Source organism: Arachis ipaensis, chromosome B5 (genome assembly GCF_059453495.1).
Source record: "Arachis ipaensis isolate K30076 ecotype BB chromosome B5, ASM5945349v1, whole genome shotgun sequence".
In the NCBI taxonomy this organism is placed as follows: domain Eukaryota; kingdom Viridiplantae; phylum Streptophyta; class Magnoliopsida; order Fabales; family Fabaceae; genus Arachis; species Arachis ipaensis.
Genome location: NC_142440.1, coordinates 32,088,488 through 32,111,918, shown reverse-complemented (window position 1 = coordinate 32,111,918; position 23,431 = coordinate 32,088,488). Strand labels below are relative to the sequence as shown.

Genomic DNA, 23,431 nt, shown 5'->3' with positions numbered 1-23,431 from the left:
CAAGTTGAAGTGCGAGTGAATATCTTAGAAGAATAGAAACAAGCGTGATAAAATAGAAAACAGTAGTAATTACATTAATCCATCGATACACAGCAGAGCTCCTCACCCCCAACCATGGGGTTTAGAGACTCATGCCGTAGAAGATACAATAATGTACGTGTAAAGTGTCATGAGGTACAAGATGAATCACTAAAAGTAATTTTTATAATAAAACTAGTGACCTAGGGTTACAGAAAATGAGTAAGCTAGAATAGTTAGTGTAAAAATCCACTTCCGGGGCCCACTTGGTGTGTGCTTGGGCTGAGCATTGAAGCTTTCACGTGTAGAGACCTTTCTTCGAGTTAAACGCCAGCTTTTGTACCAGTTTGGGCGTTTAACTCCAGCTTTCATGCCAATTCTGGTGTTTTGACGCCAGAATTTCTATGCTAAATTGGAACGCCAGTTTAGGCCATCAAATCTCAGAAAAAGTATGGACTATTATATATTGCTGGAAATCCCAGAATGTCTACTTTGCAACGCAATTAAGAGCGTGCCAATTGGGCTTCTGTAGCTCCAGAAAATCCACTTCGAGTGCATGGAGGTCAGAATCCAACAGCATCTGCAGTCCTTTTTCAGCCTCTGAATCAGATTTTTGCTCAGGTCCCTCAATTTCAGCCAGAAAATACCTGAAATCACAGAAAAACACACAAACTCATAGTAAAGTCCAGAAATGTGATTTTTATTTAAAAACTAATAAAAACATAATAAAAACTAACTAAAATATACTAAAATCATACTAAAAACAATACCAAAAAGCGTATAAATTATCCGCTCATCACAACACCAAACTTAAATTGTTGCTTGTCCCCAAGCAACTAAAAATCAAATAGGATAAAAAAAATAGAATATAGAATGAATTCCAAAAACATCTATGAAGATCAGTCTTAATTAGATGAGCGGGGCTATTAGCTTTTTGCTTTTGAACAGTTTTGGCATCTCACTTTTTCCTTTGAAGTTCAGAATGATTGGCATCTATAGGAACTCAGAATTCAGATAGTGTTATTGATTCTCCTAGTACAGTATGTTGATCTTGAACACAGTTACTTTATGAGTCTTGGCCGTGACCCTAAGCATTTTGTTTTCCAGTATTACCACCGGATACATAAATCCCACAAACACATAACTGGGTGAACCTTTTCAGATTATGACTCAGCTTTGCTAAAGTCCCCAATTAGAGGTGTCCAGAGCTCTTAAGCACACTCTTTTTCCTTTGGACCATGACTTTAACCGCTCAGTCTCAAGTTTTTACTTGACACCTTCACGCCACAAGCACATGGTTAGGGACAGCTTGGTTTAGCTGCTTAGGCCAGGATGTTATTCCTTTAGGCCCTCCTATCCACTGATGCTCAAAGCCTTGGATCCTTTTTATTTTACCCTTGTCTTTTGGTTTAAAGGGATATTGGCTTTTTCTGCTTGCTTTTTTTTCGCATATATATTTTTTTCTGCAAGCTTTTCACTGTTTTTTCTTGCTTCAAGAATCAATTATATGATTTTTCAGATTATCAATAACATTTCTCCTTTTCCATTATTCTTTTAAGAGCCAACAATTTTAACATTCATGGACAACAAATTCAAAAATATGCACTGTTCAAGCATTCATTTAGAAAAACAAAAAGTATTACCACCACATCAAAATAATTAATCTGTTTTAAAATTTGAAATTCATGTACTTCTTTTTCTTTTGCAATAAAAAAACATTTTTTTTAAGAGAAGTGATGGATTCATAGGACATTCATAGCTTTAAGACATGAACTTTAAATTTTATTAATCATGGAATAAAAATAAGACTCAAAAATAAATATAAAAGCAGACCAATAATAATGGAAGACAGAAAATTAAAAACAGAAAAATAAATGACTCTTAAAATAAATTCCTAATAATAAAGGTTATCACAGAGTTAGGACTCAACAACCTTGATTTTGAGAAGTGGATGCTCCTTCAATCTGTGGGTGTTTGATCCTTCAAGGGAGAGCTTCTGGCGCTTCAGCTCTTGTAGCTCATGCCCCTGCTTCTCCTGTTCCTTAAGCAGCTTGCAGAGCATGAAGTTTTGATTCTGCTGTTCTTCCTTAAGTTGATCCATAGCTTCTTGCAGCTTGGCAACAGATACTTCTAGGCGGGTCCAGTAGTCAATTTCAGGGATTTCTGGGAGGAACACCTGCGCCCTCCTTTTAATGGAGTTGTCTTGCACTTGTTGTCCTTCTATTGACTTCTTGGTGATTGGGTGTTCGATTGGGATGAATTCATCTACTCCCATCCTCACCCCAACATCCTTACATAGTAGAGAAATTAAGCTTGGGTATGCCAGTTTGGCTTCAGTGGAGTTCTTGTTTGCAATTGTGTAAATCTCACACGAAATCAGATGATGAATCTCCACTTTATTTCCCAGCATAATACAATGAATCATCACTGCTCTTTTGACAGTGACCTCAGAACGGTTGCTAGTGGGCAGTATGGAGCGCCCAATGAAGTCCAACCAGCCTCTTGCGACTGGTTTGAGATCTCCTTTCTTGAGTTGGTTTGGGACACTGTTCCGAGGGTTACCTGAAACTAGAGGTCGATCTCGGATGAGATCCTCTGTACTGGTCAGAGATGACGTGTCCGGCTGGTTGGTGGCAGCCGGAGCTGTTGTGTCTGACTTGTTGAACTTGCTGCACTGCTGATCCTTGGCCACCGGAGGGTGGGGGGTACCTGCAAGAGACTCCGATGCTTAAGTTAGCACGGGTATTAAACAGGTTTATTGTAGAATCAGAGTATGAGTTATACCTGGGTGCTCCAGTGTATTTATAATGGTGTGGAGTGACCTTTTTAGATAAGATAAGTTAGTTATATTATCTTATCTTATCTTTATCTTTGGGTGAGGTCAGCGTATCTCAACGGAACCACCCTTATCTCTATAGGCTTGGACTACCTTTGGATTGGACTGTGTTCCTTCGTTTGGGCCTTCTTGGGCCTTCTTGTTGATTTAGCCGAGCTCTTTTTGAGAAGAGGTCGGATAGTCTGACCTGAAGAGGTCGGTTGCTTTGTCGCCGATCATCCCGGGTCGGATAGCTCGACCCAGGGTATGAACAGTGCCCCTGCTTGAGCTCGGTCTTTCTTGTTGAGGTCGAATCCTTGGCTTCGGTCCTTTTTACTGAAGCCGAACTCAAGCATTTTGTCGATTCCTTTCTTTGTAGAGTCTTTTTGAATGTGGAACGTTTCTTCTTTCGCTTCTTCTGAAAGCGCGCATTTTTGCATTTAATATTTTGACTTTGGGAATATGCGAGGCTTTAAATACCTTCATTAATTGGTTTTAATTGCCTGTTTCCCTTGGTTTTTATTTTGAATCTTTCGATCAAAAAAATCGGTTTCTCTCCTTCGTAAGTTCTTCCTTCACTCTCTCACTTTCTGTTTTCATCCGCATCGTTCTACCTTTCCTTGCGTGATAGCGTCATTTGGTGATTCTCTGGGTTGATTCCATTTTCCCGTCTTCAGTTTTTGCAGCTTCTCTTTTGTTCTAGGTTGGTTTTCTCCTTCCCTTTCTTCTGCGTCATTTTCTTGTCTGATTTAGAGAAAGTCTGATTTGGAGAAAGTTTGGATTTTTCTGTTTTACTGTGCCTGATTGTTGTGTATTCTGGGATTTCTTAGTCTTTTTGTGTAATTTCTTTGACTTTCTCTGTTGCTTGATGCCTTTAGAGTTTTGCATGTTGCCGTCGCTTCCGCTTGTGCTTTTGATGATTGTATTTGAAATGATGATTTTTGTCTCTGAAAAAAAGGTTGTATCTTTGACGATTTTCCTGCTTTCGGCTTTTTTGCTATGCCCTTTTGTTTGGTGAAACTGTAGAAAGATAGTGGCTTTTTGTGTTTTTGCTTCCTTTGCGTTTATTTGAGACCTTCGTAAGCTGTAGAAATTTCCTGAAACCTTGCCTTGTTTCTGCCTGATGCCAGGGCATCTTGGCCAGTTTCACTGACCTTTTCTTTACTGTTTTTAAGGTAGTTTCATATATTTTCTTAGGAAATAAGCTAGTTTTGGGTGGATATTCACTTACATCTTGATTCAAGCATACATTGTGCATTTTACATGATTTCATCAGGATTTTTCATGAATTATAAGATAAATTGGATGATGCATGATCCATGATTAAGAGCAAGACTTTGATGCACTTTGTTTGATTGATTTCAGGCCAAAAGAAGAAGAGAAGAGCCACGTTAGTGGCTACGTTAGTTACACTAACGTAGGCACTAACGTGGAAGGAAGGAAAGCCCCAACGTTAGTGGGAAAAGTTAGTGGCATTAACTTTGAAGAAAGGAAATGGAGCCAACGTTAGTGACACTTAACATTATCACTAATATTGGACCAAGCTCATAAGTGGACACGTTAGTTCCCACGTTAACTTAGTTAACGTGGCCTCTAACGTTAAGAAGAAAGGGGGAAAGCCAACGTTAGTGACATTCAACATTGTCACTAACGTTGGCCCAAGTTACAACAAAGCCACGTTAACTCCCACGTTAACTTAGTTAACGTGGAAGCTAACGTGGAGAAAGGTGGTGATCGACAACGTTAGTGACACCAAACATTCTCACTAACGTTGGAGTGAACTCAGCCACGTTAACTCCCACGTTAACTTAGCTAACGTGGTAGTTAACGTGGGCAAAAGTCCCACCTGGCAGCCTGACCATGCCTTCTTCAAACACGCATAACTTGAGCCACAAAGCTCCAAATGAAGTGATTCCAGAGGCATTGGAAAGTAGACATCCAGGGCTTTCCAACGATATATAATAGTATCGGGTGGACACTAAGTTTGAGAGGAAGAAACGGGAAATCGCTAGCATTATTGGCAATCAACATTTCCAGTAACGTTGGCATATATGCCAGCGACCATGTCCACTTCAAAGGTACATAACTTGAGCTACAGAGGTCCAATTGAGGTGATTCTAGTTGCGTTAGAAAGCTGACATTTAGAGCTTTCCAACGATATATAATACTCTATAGTGGGCATGAAATTTGAGCACAAACAAGAGGCATCTTTTAAGCCCCAAAAACACCAACTAGGCAGCAAGTGCAACGTTAGCCACAATAACTTTAGCACTAACGCCACACTTGTAGCGTTAGTGTGGCTAACTTTAGCACTAACTTTAGCACCTGGGCCTCAACTTAACTCACTTCTCTCTCAAAGTCCACATCAAAGCTCAAGCAAGCAAGCCCACAATTGTCAACCAATCAAGACCACAAGAAGCATCTAGAATCGGAATTTTTATTTTATTGTAATTTACTTTTATTTTCATTTTGTAATTTAGGAGAGCCTATATAAAGGCCTTAGTTTTTACATTCAAAGCATTCTGGAATTCTGGAAATTGAAGGAAGGGGGAGAGAGTGAAGACCAATTCGAACTTCTGTGAATTGGCACACTCCAAGGGGAGTGGGTCTTCGGACCCCTTCCCTCAACCACTCTTCTTTCTTTTCTCTTCTTTTCTTTTCTTAGTAGTAGTTTTTCTTTTAGTTGTAATTTTCATTTATGAATGTTAAATTTTCAATTTCAGTTTTTATCTTCATCTTTACTTTTCTGCACTTTCTTTCTTTTCTATTTTGGTAGAGCAATGATCAACTAACTCTTTACATTGGGTTAGAGAGCTCTATTGTAATTCAATGGATCAATTGTAGTTCTTATTCTTCTTCTTCTTTCTTTTCTCTTGATTTTACTTGAAAGCTTTTGATCTTCATCCAATTGGGTAGTTATCTTGGAAAAGAAACTATTCATACTTGGATCTCTTCTGAACCTTGGAAGAGGAATGAAGAGATCAAGCTAGAAATGCTTTCTCATGTTGGACCAAATTGGGTATGGATGGATATGTGACTATAATCCTATCAATGCTTGATTTGGGAAATGCATGTGGTATAATCAGTGACCATACTTCATCTCTTCTCATGAGCAATTGACCAAGGAATTGGCTATTGATCAAGATTTGAGAGATTGAATTACAAGAAATTATAATTCAATCACTTAAGATTGCCAAGGAGATCAATGAGTGCATTGATTGAGGAAGAGATGAGAATGAACATGATCCGGAGGATTGCAATATCTCTTGATCCCAATGTTCATTTTATTTTTAGTTCTTACATTTACTTTTCTTGTCATTTTACTTTTCTGCACTTTATTGCTTTCTTTACTTTTCTGTCAATTTACAATTCCTGCTGCCCATCATCCAAATCTGATTCGTCTAACTAGGATAATTAATCAACCATTGATTGCTTAATCCGTTAATCTCTGTGGGATTCGACCTCACTCTATTGTGAGTTTTACTTGACGACAATTCGGTATACTTGCCAAAGGGAGATTTGTTGAGAGACAAGTTTTCCGTGCATCAAGTTTATGTCGCCGTTGCCGGGGATTAATTGTGATTAACAAACTACCGGTTGGTTGATTACCTAGATTAGACATTTTCTTTTGTTTTGCTTTATTCATGTAATTGCTTTAGTTCTTTATTTTCTATGCTCTCTAACTGTTTGTGTTAATGCCTCACCAAGAAGCCCCTGTTCGTGACAGCTTTGGCTCTTGGTGATTTTGTTATTAATACAACAGTTCTTTACTCAGCTTCTTTCCAAATAAAATTGGCATATGATCACATTCTAAGTTTGGTGTTGCCCTGCAACAATCTGTTTTCAATCTTTCTAGATACTTGCATCAATTCTAAGAGAAAGTGTCACACTAAGTTTGGTGTGCCACTTATTTTTCTATGCAATGTATCCAGCAACACCACTTGTTTGTATAATCATAATGCCTTTGCTTCTTAGGCTTGCAGTGTTACCCTTAATTTTTGCTTGCTTAACCACATACATCACTTACATTTCAGTATGTAAGACGTTCATGACCCATCATAGACCCCACCACCACTGTTTTATTTGCTGCTTGAAGACAAGCAATTAGTCTAAATTGGTGTGGGAAGGGAGAAAGGTAGGAGAAGAAGGGCAACAACAATAAAGATGAACTACAAGGTGGTAAAGTTCCTTTTTCCTCTTACTTATTTCCAGTACATTCAATTGCATGATTGTCTTCTAAGTTCTTTGTATGTATGTGTGCTTGTTCCTTGTAAATAAGCATGTCAATTCTGTCTTTTAAACTTTTTATTGATTAAGGCTGTGTTTTCTAGTCTGAATGTCATTACTGCATCCTTACTTTGCTTACTAGTATGCTTGTCCCTTTTAAATCAAATAAAAAGAGAATGAGTGTTTTATAAAAGACCAGAGTAGAGTTCATACTATGGAGTTCCTGAGTTTGTGGTGTGGTCATAAGTTAGCTAAGTTGGTTCAATCACAAGGGTGGAAAGACAACTATCTGTCATGAATACTATGCTTGAGACACACCCCATGAGACTAGCTAAATAAGAAGATCCTAATAAGAAAGAGGGAAAGAACAATGAAAGTGGAAGAATAAAAGAAAAAAAAAGTAAGCAATAAGGCTAGGCACCAATGGTTTTAATCTTGAGGCATGTGTCTGTGGTGCTCCTGTGTGAGGGATCTACTTGGATGAATAAGCTCTTAGGGGTGCCTTATCACTTGGTAACTTGGGTTAACTAACCCGGGATTATCAGCTGAAAGTCCACTATCAAGAGTAACCCTCACTACAGAGCATTTAGTAACCCAAAGAGGTGCTGGACACCAAGGTCTCAAGAAAAGAAAACAAATAAACTATGTGCCTGTGGTGTGTATGTATGGGGGAGAGAGTTGAGCAAGTAAGTCCTTAGGGGTGCTTCAACACCTAGCACCTTGAACCAACTGGTTCGGGAGTGTTGGCTGAAAGCTTATTTTAAAGAGTTGCCCCCTTACAGAGCACTTAGCCTAAGAACAAAAATAAGCCCTGAAATGATAACAAAAGGATCAATGAATAAAAGTCTCATGGGATGCAATCACAGTGAGTATTCTAGGACATGATAAAGGTCTGAAAGCCAGGAATGAACCTAAGTTGCTATGCATGAAACCACCATAAAACCAGGGACATGACTTCCATAAGAATGACTCATTTCTCTTGGCATTCCATTCATCATTCTCTTGTTCCAGTACTTGCTTAGGGACAAGCAAGCTTTAAGTTTGGTGTTGTGATGCCAGGGCATCTTGGCCAGTTTCACTGACCTTTTCTTTACTGTTTTTAAGGTAGTTTCATGCATTTTCTTAGGAAATAAGCTAGTTTTGGATGGATATTCACTTACATCTTGATTCAAGCATACATTGTGTATTTTACATGATTTCATCAGGATTTTGCATGAATTATAAGATAAATTGGATGATGCATGATCCATGATTAAGAGCAAGACTTTGATGCACTTTGTTTGATTGATTTCAGGCCAAAATAAGAAGAGAAGAGCCACGTTAGTGGCTACGTTAGTTACACTAACGTAGGCACTAACGTGGAAGGAAGGAAAGCCCCAACGTTAGTGGGAAAAGTTAGTGGCATTAACTTTGAAGAAAGGAAATGGAGCCAACGTTAGTGACACTTAACATTATCACTAACGTTGGACCAAGCTCATAAGTGGGCACGTTAGTTCCCATGTTAACTTAGTTAACGTGGTCTCTAACGTTAAGAAAAAAGAGGGAAAGCCAACGTTAGTGACATTCAACATTGTCACTAACGTTGGCCCAAGTTACAACAAAGCCACGTTAACTCCCACGTTAACTTAGTTAACGTGGAAGCTAACGTGGAGAAAGGTGGTGATCGACAACGTTAGTGACACCAAACATTCTCACTAACGTTGGAGTGAACTCACAAGCCCCCAATAAGCCACGTTACCTCCCACGTTAACTTAGTTAACGTGGTAGTTAACGTGGGCAAAAGTCCCACCTGATAGCCTGACCATGCCTTCTTCAAACACGCATAACTTGAGCCACAAAGCTCCAAATGAGGTGATTCCAAAGGCATTGGAAAGTAGACATCCAAGGCTTTCCAATGATATATAATAGTATGGGGTGGACACTAAGTTTGAGAGGCAGAAACGGGAAATCACTAGCATTATTGGCAATCAACATTTCCAGTAACGTTGGCATATATGCCAGCGACCATGTCCACTTCAAAGGAGCATAACTTGAGCTACAGAGGTTAAATTGAGGTGATTCTAGTTGTGTTAGAAAGCTGCCATTCAGAGCTTTTCAACGATATATAATACTCTATAGTGGGCATGAAATTTGAGCACAAACAAGAGGCATCTTTTAAGCCCCAAAAACACCAACTGGGCAGCAAGTGCAACGTTAGCCACAATAACTTTAGCACTAACGCCACACTTGTAGCGTTAGTGTGGCTAACTTTAGCACTAACTTTAGCACCTGGGCCTCAACTTAACTCACTTCTCTCTCAAAGTCCACTTCAAAGCTCAAGCAAGCAAGCCCACAACTGTCAACCAATCAAGACCACAAGAAGCATCTAGAATAGGAATTTTCATTTTATTGTAATTTGCTTTTATTTTCATTTTGTAATTTAGGAGAGCCTATATAAAGGCCTTAGTTTTTACATTCAAAGCATTCTGGAATTCTGGAAATTGAAGGAAGGGGGAGAGAGTGAAGACCAATTCGAACTTCTGTGAATTGGCACACTCCAAGGGGAGTGGGTCTTCGGACCCCTCCCCTCAACCACTCTTCTTCCTTTTCTCTTCTTTTCTTTTCTTAGTAGTAGTTTTTCTTTTAGTTGTAATTTTCATTTATGAATGTTAAATTTTCAATTTCAGTTTTTATCTTCATCTTTACTTTTCTACACTTTCTTTCTTTTCTATTTTGGTAGAGCAATGATCACTAACTCTTTACATTGGCTTAGAGAGCTCTATTGTGATTCAATGGATCAATTGTAGTTCTTATTCTTCTTCTTCTTTCTTTTCTCTTGATTTTACTTGAAAGCTTTCGATCTTCATCCAATTGGGTAGTTATCTTGGAAAAGAAACTATTCATACTTGGATCTCTTCTGAACCTTGGAAGAGGAATGAAGAGATCAAGCTAGAAATGATTTCTCATGCTGGACCAAATTGGGTATGGATGGATATGTGACTATAATCCTCTCAATGCTTGATTTGGGAAACGCATGTGGTATAATCAGTGACCATACTTCATCTCTTCTCATGAGCAATTGACCAAGGAATTGGCTATTGATCAAGATTTGAGAGATTGAATTACAAGAAATTGTAATTCAATCACTTAAGATTGCCAAGGAGATCAATGAGTGCATTGATTGAGGAAGAGATGAGAATGAACATGATCCGGAGGATTGCAATATCTCTTGATCCCAATGTTCATTTTATTTTTAGTTCTTACATTTACTTTTCTTGTCATTTTACTTTTCTGCACTTTATTGCTTTCTTTACTTTTCTGTCAATTTACAATTCCTGCTGCCCATCATCCAAATCTGATTCGTCTAACTAGGATAATTAATCAACCATTGATTGCTTAATCCGTTAATCTCTGTGGGATTCGACCTCACTCTATTGTGAGTTTTACTTGACGACAATTCGGTATACTTGCCGAAGGGAGATTTGTTGAGAGACAAGTTTTTCGTGCATCACTGCCTCCAAAGGATGCCCCAGGACTTTGGTTTTGAGTCTTGGGGTTTTCCTTTCCTATGTGTTTGCCTGTGTCATTTTTGTCGAGTTATTTTGCCCCTCGTCCGAGATGTTTTTTTAGTAATCCAATCTTCTTTTCTTATTTGTAGGATTAGTCGGCGTCATGTCTTCTCGTAATAACATTGTAGAGGTGTCTTCCAAAGTTCCTAAGGGGATGTCTGATTGGCTGGACTCCCTTGTCCTAATGTGTGTCTCTGTCGTGGATGCTGAATTTTGTGTAGAACTGAGGAAGCGTCATAGGATTTGTAGTAGCAGTGCCCGGGAGAGGGATTATGAACTCGTAGATCCTGATTCTGATGAGAGGGCTTGCTTTTCTACTTTCATCGAGGGGGAGCGTCCCTTCTTTTACGCTTATGAATACTTCTTCAGCCAGTTAGACGTTACTTTTCCTTTTACTGCTTTTGAAACCGACCTGTTGTGGTCATGTAACATTGCTCCATCCCAGCTTCATCTGAATTCCTGGGGCTTTATCAAAATATTTCAACTGCTTTGCCAAGAGTTAGGCATAGCACCTTCTGAAACTCTTTTCCTTTATCTTTTCGTCTCGGCCAAGCCCGGAGGTTCCTCCAAAAAGAAAGCTTCCTGGGTTTCTTTCAGGTCGGCCCAGGGGCATAAAGTTTTTGCCATGTATGATGAGTCTTTTAAAGATTTTAAGAACTATTTCTTCCGCATCCGTGTTGTTGAGGGGGTCCGCCCCTTTTTTCTTGATAAAAATGATGAGCCTGCTTTTCCTCTAGAGTGGCAAAAGAATGTGAGGGTGCCACGTTATACATGGGAGATGCTTAATGAGGTTGAGCGGGCTTTTGTGGTTGTTATTGAGGATTTGTGGGGGAAACCACCCCATCTGGATACAAAAAGATTCTTGAGTGATCCGTCTTTGGTTCGAACTGCTTTGGGTACTGTCTGATTTGTTTTTATACTTGCTTTCTGAGCTTTTCTTTTCCTGTGTGGTAACTTGTCGTTATGGTTGATTCTGTTCTTTTAGAGATGTTGAAAAATAATGATTCCATGAAGGCCTACAAGAAGGCGAAGAAGGCTGCTGCTACTCAGAACATCTCGGCCAAGGCGGCCGGGGAAGGATCTTCCCATGTGCCAGTGAAGCCGCCCATGCCGAGTTCTCCTGGGCCAAGAAAAGTGATCCCCACTCCTCGAGTTCGTCTGGCTGAGCCTCCACAGTCTTCAGCTGCTACTTCTGGTGCTCCTCCTAATAAGAAACAAAAAACAACTGAGGTTTTCAACCTTGACGCCCCTGATTTTAATGCAACCGAATTCGTAGATCAGCAGATCGGTCCCTACGGTACCCTCCCCATGGATGATGTGTCAATCCTTCGCCATCTGGATTTTATGACCCGAAACAGTGTTAAAATGGCATACATGGGGGCTGCCTTGTACCGAACTGCTCAAAATCTTCCTCTCCATGCCACTAAGGAATTTATGGAGGAGGCTAAACAGGAGTTCGACCGGATGAAGGGCCTGAAGGAAGAGCTTGAGGTAAAGGTAGCCAAGTTGGAGAAGGATCTGGAGAATGAGAAGGCGAGTTACCTCTCTCTAGCGGCTTCGGTGAGGCTGGCCGAAGATACGGCTATGAGACATAAGGACAGTTATGTGACATCTTATCGGGAGGTGGTGCGCCTGAGGGAGGAGTTGGAGAATGCCCGAGCTGATTACTCTGAGCTCCAAGGTCATCTCGTTGGCAGTGTGACTGCTGCTTACGAGAACCTGAAGGAGCAGGTTCGGATTATTGCTCCCGAGGCTGACCTCACTCTCTTCAGCCTGGAGAATGTCGTCAGGGATGGTGTTTATACCCTGGGTCGAGTTACCCAACCCGGGATGATTGGCGACAAAGCGACCGACCTTTTCGGGTCAGGCTATTCGACCTCTTCTCGAAGAGGTCGGCCAAATCGACAGGAAAGCCCAATAAAGGGCCCAAATAGAGGAACATGACACCAGTCCACAGGCCGTCCAAGCCTATAGAGATAAGGGCGGTTTCCTTGAAGATAAGCTGACCTCAACTCAAAGATAAAGATAAGATAAGATAACTAACTTATCTTATCTAGAAAAGGTCACTCTACAACCACTATAAATACACTGGAGCACCCAGGTATAACTCATACTCTGATTCTACATAAAACCTGCTTAATACCCGTGCTAACTTAAGCATCGGAGTCTCTTGCAGGTACCCCCACCCTCCGGTGGCCAAGGATCAGCAGTTCGGTAAGTCCAACGAGTCGGACACGACAGCTCCGGCCGCCACCAGCCAGCCGGACACGCCGTCTCTGATCTGTACCGAAGATCTCATCCGAGATCGACCTCCAGTTTCAGGTAACCCTCGGAACATTGGCGCCGTTGCCGGGGACCCTGGAAGTCATCCCAACACCATGGCGGACAACCACGACAACGATCACGATTCAGATCTAGAAAACAGAACGCCACACAAAAATGCGGACACCCCACTAAACGGCACCCCGGAATCCAACAGAGACAAAAATCCAACAAACCCGGGGGCGATAGAAGTACTTCAAGATCACTTGAAGCAACTTGAAAAAGAAACCCAACAATAACGAGAAATCGGGAAGGATCTACAAAGAGAGATACGACGACGTCGAGAATTGGAAGAAAAATTACAGCAATTGGAAGCCGATCTCAAATCAAAGGCCCCTCGGATCACTCCTGAGGAAAGCTCACGTAAAGAACAGGATCCATTCACCAGAGAGATCATGAAAACCAAAATCCCAAAGGACTTCAAACTCCCAGATATGACTTTATATGATGGCACCACAGATCTCAACCACCATCTCAGCAATTTCAGAAGCAGAATGTACCTTACCGACGCCTCAGACGCCGTTCGCTGCAAAGCTTTCCCGACAACTCTCACAAAGACAGCAATCCGATGGTTCAACAACTTACCTCCAAAGTCCATCCCAAACTTTGACGACCTGGCCAAAAAGTTCCTGGCCAGATTCTCCATCCAGAAAGATAAAGCCAAGCACGCCCCCAGTCTACTGGGGATCAAACAAGGAGATCAGGAGAGCCTCCGCAACTACATGGAAAGATTCAACAAAACATGCATGGACATACAAAGCTTACCAACAGAGGCCGCCATCATGGGACTCATCAATGGCCTACGAGAGGGGCCATTTAGCCAATCTATATCAAAGAAGTACCCTACCTCACTAGACGAAGTACAGGAGCGAGCAGAAAAATACATCAACATGGAAGAAAACGCTCGATTAGGAGAAACCTCATAATATGGGAACCCCTACCGAGATAAAGACAAAAAGAAAGAAGACCGACAAGGGGAGAAAATTAAAAAATACCATAATTATACTCCCCTCAGAGCATCCCTAGTCGAAATATACAAAGAGGTTTGCCATACAGAAAAGATTCCCCCAGCACGGACCCTCAAAGGAAAAAGAGGAGGAGGAAATCGGAAAGAATACTGTGAATATCATCGGGTCAGAGGACACGCCACCAACGAATGCTTCGACTTGAAAAATATCATAGAAAAATTGGTGAGGGAAGGAAAATTAGATCGATTCCTGGCCACCCGAGATGATGATCAAAGAAAAAGACGAAGGGATGAAGATACCAAACGAGCAGAACGATCACCTCGGACACCAGAAAGACACGTTCACATGATACATGGCGGATTCGCAGCAAGAGGGATCTCCAAATCTTCCCGCAAAAGGTATCTCAAAGAAGTATGTCATGTCGAAGGAGAGGAGGAAGCACTCAACATCCCAGCGATAACATTCACTAAGGAGGACGCGTCCGGCATCATCACAGGACACGACGATCCCATGGTCATCACCATCATATTGGCAAACGCCAACCTACACTGCACCTTAATAGACCAAGGGAGTTCTGCCGACATATTATTCAAGACAGCCTTTGATAAACTCGGCTTAGAAGAAAAAGAACTTAAGGCATATCCAAACAGTCTGTTCGGGTTAGGAGATACCTCGGTTCGACCACTAGGATATATATCACTACATACAACCTTTGGAAAAGGAGACCAATCCAGGACGCTCAAAATAGACTACATCGTGGTCGATGTAAGTTCAGCTTACAATGCTCTCATAGGTCGGACAACACTCAACCAACTCGGCGTAATAGTATCGACCCCACACCTATGTATGAAGTTCCCAACTCCAAAAGGAATAGCCACGATAAAAGCTGACCAAAATATGGCACGTCGCTGTTATAACGAAAGCCTAAACCTCAGAGGCAAAGGAGAAGAGTTCCACGCAATCGAGTTGGGCGGAGTTCAACGACGAGAAGATCTTCGCCCCCAACCAGAGGGCGAGATAGAAAGAATTCAGATCGGGGACACCTCGGAAAAAACAACTAATATCGGCACGATCCTCAAAGGAGATTTAAAAGAATTGCTAATACAATTCTTGCGAGATAATGTCGACCTCTTTACATGGAAAGCCGCGGACATGCCAGGCATAGACCCTAAGCTAATGTGCCACAAGTTGGCGGTCTACCCAGGATCTCGACCGGTACAGCAGAGATGAAGAAAGCTTGGGCCAGAGCGATCCCAGGCTGTGGAAGAGCAAGTACAGGCACTACTGGAAGCCGGATTTATAAGAGAAGTTAAATACCCGCTATGGTTAGCCAACGTCGTCTTGGTGAAAAAATCGAATGGGAAGTGGCGAATGTGCACCGATTACACCTATCTCAACAAAGCTTGCCCAAAAGATCCATACCCGCTCCCAAGTATTGACGCCCTGGTAGATGCTTCCTCTGGATATAAATATCTCTCGTTTATGGACGCGTATTCAGGATACAACCAAATCCCCATGTATCTACCAGACCAAGAAAAGACCTCGTTTTTAACACCAAAGGCAAACTACTGTTACATCGTGATGCCCTTCGGTCTCAAGAACGCAGGAGCTACTTATCAAAGACTAATGAATAAAGTTTTTTCGGATCACATCGGAAACATCATGGAGGTCTATGTGGACGACATGTTAATAAAAACACAAACCGAAGACACATTATTATCCGACCTGGCTCAAGTGTTTGACACCATAAGGAAACACAACATGCGACTCAATCCCGCAAAATATACCTTCGCAGTAGAAGCAGGAAAATTCTTAGGCTTCATGCTCACACAAAGGGGAATTGAAGCAAACCCAGACAAATGTCAAGCCATACTCAACATGAAGACCCCAACCTGTGTCAAAGAAGTACAACAACTCAACGGAAGATTGGCCACCCTATCCCGATTCTTAGCAGGAGCTGCGATAAGATCTCTCCCTGGTGCGTAGAAATTGTGATTACACTTTAATTATGTAAAATTCATCGCTCTTTCTTTCCCTGGTAATGGCGCCAAAAACATGATGCCAATACCATGGTTCACAACTTTGCACAACTAACCAGCAAGTGCACTGGGTCGTCCAAGTAATACCTTACGTGAGTAAGGGTCGAATCCCACGGAGATTGTTGGTATGAAGCAAGCTATGGTCACCTTGCAAATCTCAGTCAGGTAGGGTTAAATGTGATTGGATTAGATAATTAAAAGATAAATAATAAAGGATAGAAATACTTATGTAATTCATTAGTGAGAATTTCAGATAAGCGAATATAGATGCTTTCGTTCCTCTGAACCTCTGCTTTCCTGCTATCTTCATCCAATCAGTCTTACTCCTTTCCATGGCTGGCTTTATGTGATACATCACCATTGTCAATGGCTACTTTCGGTCTTCTCTCGGGAAAATAATCCAAATTTCCTGTCACGGCACGGCTAATCGTCTGGAAGCATCACCCTTGTCAATGGCTTCACCTTATCCTCTCAGTGAAAATGGTCAACGCACCCTGTCACGGCATGGCTATTCATCTGTCGGTTCTCGATCATGCTGGAATAGGATTTACTATCCTTTTGCGTCTGTCACTACGCCCGGAAATCACGAGTTTGAAGCTCGTCACAGTCATTCAATCATTGAATCCTACTCGGAATACCACAGACAAGGTTTAGACCTTCCGGATTCTCTTGAATGCCGCCATCATTCTAGCTTACATCACTAAGATTCCGATTAAGAGATCTAAGAGATATTCATTCAGTCGAAGGTAGAACGGAAGTGGTTGTCAGGCACGCGTTCATAGGGAATGATGATGATTGTCACGTTCATCACATTCAGGTTGAAGTGCGAATGAATATATTGGAAGCGAAATAAGATGAATTGAATAGAAAACAGTAGTACTTTGCATTAATCTTTGAGGAACAGCAGAGCTCCACACCTTAATCTATGGAGTGTAGAAACTCTACCGTTAAAATTACATAAGTGAAAGGTCCAGGCATGGCCGAGATGGCCAGCCCCTTTGATCTAAGAACTAGGCGTCCAAAGATATCAAATACAATAGTAAAATGTCCTATTTATAATAAACTAGCTACTAGGGTTTACAGAAGTAAGTAATTGATGCATAAATCCACTTCCGGGGCCCACTTGGTGTGTGCTTGGGCTGAGCTTTAACTTTCCACATGTAGAGGCCATTTGTGGAGTTGAACACCAGGTTTCGATCCATTTCTGGCGTTCAACTCTGGTTTTTGATCCATTTCTGGCGCTGAACTCCAGAATTGGGCAGAGAGCTGGAGTTGAACGCCAGTTTGCGTCATCTAAACTTGGGCAAAGTATGGACTATTATATATTGCTGGAAAGCCCTGGATGTCTACCTTTCAACGCAATTGAGAGAGCACCAATTGGGCTTCTATAGCCCCAGAAAATCCACTTCGAGTGCAGGGAGGTCAGAATCCAACAGCATCAGCAGTCCTTCTTCAACCTCTGAATCTGATTTTTGCTCAAGTCCCTCAATTTCAGCCAGAAAGTACCTGAAATCACAGAAAAACACACAAACTCATAGTAAAGTCTAGAAATGTGAATTTAACATAAAAACTAATGAAAACATCCCTAAAAGTAACTAGATCCTACTAAAAACATACTATAAACAATGTCAAAAAGTGTATAAATTATCCGCTCATCACAACACCAAACTTAAATTGTTGCTTGTCCCCAAGCAACTGAAAATCAAATAGGATAAAAAGAAGAGAATATACTATAAATTCCAAACTATCAATGAAACATAGCTTCAATCATATGAGCGGGACTTGTAGCTTTTTGCCTCTTAAATAGTTTTGGCATCTCACTTTATCCATTGAGGTTCAGAATGATTGGCATCTATAGGAACTCAGAGTTCAGATAGTGTTATTGATTCTCCTAGTTCAATATGATGATTCTTGAACACAGCTATTTTATGAGTCTTGGCCGTGGCCCTAAGCACTTTGTTTTCCAGTATTACCACCGGATACATAAATGCCACAGACACATAATTGGGTGAACCTTTTCAGATTGTGACTCAGCTTTGCTAAATTCCCCAATTAGAGGTGTCCAGGGTTCTTAAGCACACTCTTTTTTTGCTTTGGACCTTGACTTTAACCGCTCAGTCTCAAGTTTTCACTTGACACCTTCACGCCACAAGCACATGGTTAGGGACAGCTTGGTTTAGCCGCTTAGACCAGGATTTTATTCCTTTAGGTCCTCCTATCCACTGATGCTCAAAGCCTTGGGATCCTTTTTATTTGCCCTTGCCTTTTGGTTTTAAGGGTTATTGGCTTTTTGCTCTTGCCTCTTGGTTTTAAGAGCTTTGGCTTTTTCTGCTTGCTTTTTCTTTCTATTTTTTTTTCGCCCATTTTTTTTTCTGCAAGCTTTGCTCTTTGCTGCTTTTTCTTGCTTCAAGAATCATTTTTATGATTTTTCAGATTATCAAATAACATGTCTCCTAGTCATCATTCTTTCAAGAGCCAACATATTTAGCATTCTTAAACAACAACTTCAAAAGACATATGCACTGTTCAAGCATACATTCAGAAAACAAGAAGCATTGTCACCACATCAATATAATTAAACTAAGTTCAAGGATAAATTCGAAACTCATGTACTTCTTGTTCTTTTGAATTAAAACATTTTTCATTTAAGAGAGGTGATGGATTCATAGGACATTCATAACTTTAAGACAAAGTTACTAACTACTAATGATCATGTAGTGAAGACACAAACATAGATAAGCACATAACATAGAAAACGAAAAACAGAAGAAATAAGAACAAGGAATGAATCCACCTTAGTGATGGTGGCGTTTCCTTCTTGAGGAACCAATGATGTCCTTGAGCTCTTCTATGTCTCTTCCTTGTCTTTGTTGCTCCTCCCTCATTGCTTTTTGATCTTCTCTAATTTCATGAAGGATGATGGAGTGCTCTTGATGTTCCACCCTTAATTGTCCCATGTTGGAACTTAATTCTCCTAGGGAGGTGTTGATTTGCTCCTAATATTTATGTGGAGGGAAGTGCATCCCCTGAGGTATCTCAGGGATCTCTTGATTTGCAGCCACATGTTCTACCACTGAGCTATAGACCCTTGAGATGAATCTTTCCATCTCCCATGACTCGGAGATGGAAGCCTTTGTCTTCCCTTCCCCTCTTTTAGAGGTTTAGGTGCCATCAATGGTAATGGAAAAACAAAAAGCTTATGCTTTTACCACACCAAACTTAGAATGTTGCTCGCCCTCGAGCAAAAGAAGAAAGAATAGAAGAAGAAGAAGATATGGAGGAGATGGAGGGGTGTGTGTATGGATGTGAGTGGTGAATGGAGAATAGAAGGGATGATCATGAAGGGAGAGAGAGAGGGTGAGGTAGGTGGGGATCATGTGGGATTCACAGATCCTGAGATGATCCTGTGGTGTCATCAGATCCTGAGGTGTCAAGGATTTGCATTCCTGCACCAATTAGGCATGTAAAATGCCTTTACACACAACTCTGGGCGTTCAGCGCCAGGTTGGTGCCCATTTTGGGCGTTCAACGCCCATTTGTTGCCATTTCTGGTGTTGAACGCCAGAACCATGCTTGTTCTGGGCATTCAGTGCCAGGATGCTGCCCATTTTGGGCGTTCAGTGCCAGGACCATGCTCTGTTCTGGCATTGAACGCCAGGCAGGTGCTTCCTCCAGGGTGTGATTTTTCTTCTGCTGTTTTTGATTCCGTTTCCAATTTTTATATTTATTTTGTGACTCCACATGATCATGAACCTAAGAAAACATGAAAAACAAAAATATAGTTAGATAAATAAACATTGGGTTGCCTCCCAACATGTGCTTCTTTAATGTCAATAGCTTGACAGTGGGCTCACATGGAGCCTCACAGATGTCCAGAGCATTGTTGAGGCTCTTCAACACCAAACTTAGAGTTTGGATATGGGAGTTCAACACCAAACTTAGAGTTTGGTTGTGGCCTCCCAACACCAAACTTAGAGTTTGACTGTGGGGGCTTTGGTTGACTCTGCTTTGAGAGAAGCTCTTTATGCTTTCTCTCCATGGATGCAGAGAGAGATCCTTGAGTTGTAAACACAAGGTTGTCCTCATTGAATTGAAGGATCAATTCTCCTCTGTCCACATCAATCACAGCTCTTGCTGTGCCCAGGAAAGGTCTTCCTAGGATGATGGATTCATCCTCTTCCTTTCCAATATCCAAGACTATGAAATCAGCAGGGATGTAAAGGCCTTCAACCTTTACTAACACGTCCTCTACTTGTCCATAAGCCTGTTTTCTTGAATTGTCTGCCATCTCTAATGAGATTTTAGCAACTTGCACCCCATAGATTCCCAGTTTCTCTATTACAGAGAGGGGCATGAGGTTTATCCCTGAACCAAGATCACACAGAGCCTTAAAGATCATGGTGCTTATGGTACAAGGTATTATGAACTTTCCAGGATCCTGTCTCTTCTGAGGCAATGTCAGTTGATCCAGATCACTTAGTTCATTGGTGAACAAGGGAGGTTCATCTTCCCAAGTCTCAATACCAAATAATTTGGCATTTAGCTTCATGATTGCACCAAGGAACTTGGCAGCTTTCTCTTCAATAACATCCTCATTCTCTTCAGAAGAGGAATACACATCAGAACTCATGAATGGCATAAGGAGGTTCAATGGAATCTCTATGGTCTCTAGATGAGCCTCAGAGTCCTTTGGTTCCTCAGAGGGAAGCTCCTTATTGATCACTGGACGTCCCAGGAGGTCTTCCTCCTTGGGATTCACGTCCTCTCCTTCCCTTACAGGTTCGGCCATGGTGCTTATGTCAATGGCCTTGCACTCTCCTTTTGGATTCTCTTCTGTATTGCTTGGGAGAGTACTAGGAGGGATTTCAGTGATCCTTTTACTCAGCTGGCCCACTTGTGCTTCCAAATTTCTAATGGAAGACCTTGTTTTATTCATGAAACTCACAGTGGCCTTAGATAGATCAGAGACTAAATTTGCTAAGCTAGATGGATTCTGCTCAGAATTCTCTGTCTGTTGCTGAGTGGATGATGGAAAAGGCTTGCTATTGCTAAACCTGTTTCTTCCACCATTATTAAAGCCTTGTTGAGGCTTTTGATCCTTCCATGAGAGATTTGGGTGATTTCTCCATGATGGATTATATGTGTTTCCATAAGGTTCACCCATGTAATTTACCTCTGCTATTGCATGGTTCTCAGGATCATAAGCTTCTTCTTCAGAAGATGCCTCTTGAGTACTGTTGGATGCAGCTTGCATTCCATTCAGACTCTGGAAAATCGTATTGACTTGCTGAGTCAATATTTTATTCTGAGCCAATATGGCATTCAGAGTATCAATTTCAAGAACTCCCTTCTTCATAGGCGTCCTATTACTCACAGGATTCCTCTCAGAAGTGTACATGCACTAGTTATTAGCAACCATGTTAATGAGTTCTTGAGCTTCTGCAGGCGTTTTCTTTAGGTGAATGGATCCACCTGCAGAAGTATCCAATGACATCTTTGATTGCTCAGATAAACCATCATAGAATATATCCAGGATGGTCCATTCTGAAAGCATGTCAGAAGGACACTTTTTGGTCAGCTGCTTGTATCTTTCCCAAGCTTCATAGAGGGATTCACCTTCTTTCTGTCTGAAGGTTTGAACATCAGCTCTAAGCTTGCTCAACTTTTGAGGAGGAAAGAACTTGGCTAAGAAAGCCGTGACCAGCTTATCCCAAGAGTTCAGGCTATCCTTGGGTTGAGAGTCCAACCACACTCTAGCTCTGTCTCTTACAGCAAAAGGGAAAAGCATGAGCCTGTAGACTTCAGGATCTACTCCATTAGTCTTAACAGTATCACAGATCTGCAAGAATTCAGTTAAGAACTGAAAAGGATCTTCAGATGGAAGTCCATGAAACTTGCAGTTCTGCTGCATCAGAGAAACTAATTGAGGTTTCAGCTCAAAGTTGTTTGCTCCAATGGTAGGAATGGAGATGCTTCTTCCATGTAAATTGGAATTAGGTGCAGTAAAGTCACCAAGCATTCTCCTTGCATTATTATTATTTTCAGCTGCCATCTTCTTTTTCTGTTTGATAATTTCTGACAGGTGCTTGCTGGTTTGTTGTAATTCAGCTTCTCTTAGTTTCCTCTTAAGAGTCCTTTCAGGTTCTGGATCTGCTTCAACAAGAATATTCTTGTCCTTGCTCCTGCTCATATGACAAAGAAGAGGGCACAAAAAAATAATAATAATAGAGATCCTCTTTTTTTTTGAGTGAGGGAGAGATGTTAGTAGATGAATAAACAAATAGAAGGAGATGAGAGAGAAGAGAATTTTCGAAAATTATTTTTGAAAAAAAGAGTTAGTGATTTTCGAAAATAGTTTTTTGAAAAAGTTAGTAATTTTCGAAAATTAAGATTTAAAATATGAAATAATTAGTTAATTAAAAAGAAATTTTGAAAAAGAGGGAGATATTTTTGAAAATTAGAGAGAGAGAGAGTTAGTTAGGTAGTTTTGAAAAAGGTAAGAAACAAACAAGAAGCTAGTTAGTTAGTTGAAACAATTTTGAAAATCAATTTTGAAAAGATAAGAAGATAAGAAGTTAAAAAGATATTTTGAAATCAAATTTTTGAAAAAGATAAGATAAGAAGATATTTTTGAAAATATATGATTGAAATTAGTTTTGAAAAAGATTTGATTTTTAAAATCACAATTAATGACTTGATTCACAAGAAATCACAAGATATGATTCTAGAACTTAAAGTTTGAATCTTTCTTAACAAGTAAGTAACAAACTTGAAATTTTTTGAATCAAAACATTAATTGTTATTGTTATTTTCGAAAATTTGATATAAAAATAAGAAAAAGATTTTTGAAAAATATTTTTAAAATTTTCGAAAATAACTAAGAAAAATGAAAAAGATTTGATTTTTGAAAAAGATGAGATTTTTAAATTGAAAATTTGATTTGACTCATAAAAACAACTAGATTTTAAAAATTTTTGAAAAAGTCAAATCTAATTTTTGAAATTTTAAGAGAGAAAAAGGGAAAGATATTTTTTTGATTTTTGAATTTTTATGATGAGAGAGAAAAACAAGAAAAATGATGCAATGCATGAGAGTTATGGATCAAAACAATGAATGCATGCAAGAATGCTATGAATGTCAAGATGAACACCAAGAACACTATGAATGTCAAGATGAACACCAAGAACATATTTTTGAAAAATTGTTAATGCAAGGAAAACATGCAAGACACCAAACTTAGAATTCTTTAATGCTTAGACACTAAGAATTCAAGAATGCATATGAAAAACAAAAAAAAAGACACAAAACATGCAAATGCAAAGATCAAACAAGAAGACTTGCCAAGAACAACTTGAAGATCATGAAGAACACTATGAATGCATGAAATTTTCGAAAAATGCAAGATGCACATGCAATTGACACCAAACTTGTAACATGACTCAAGACTCAAACAAGAAACACAAAATATTTTTGATTTTTATGATTTTATGAATT

At 40.3% G+C, this 23,431-nt stretch overlaps 1 non-coding gene across 1 annotated transcript; it reads left to right on the top strand.

Annotated features, from left to right (window-relative positions):
* The first annotated feature begins 21,485 nt into the window (after positions 1–21,485).
* On the top strand, positions 21,486–21,593 carry LOC148563770 (small nucleolar RNA R71). The gene has a single exon (XR_015884488.1). It is a non-coding gene; the product is annotated as a small nucleolar RNA R71 (small nucleolar RNA).
* The last annotated feature ends 1,838 nt before the right edge of the window (positions 21,594–23,431 follow it).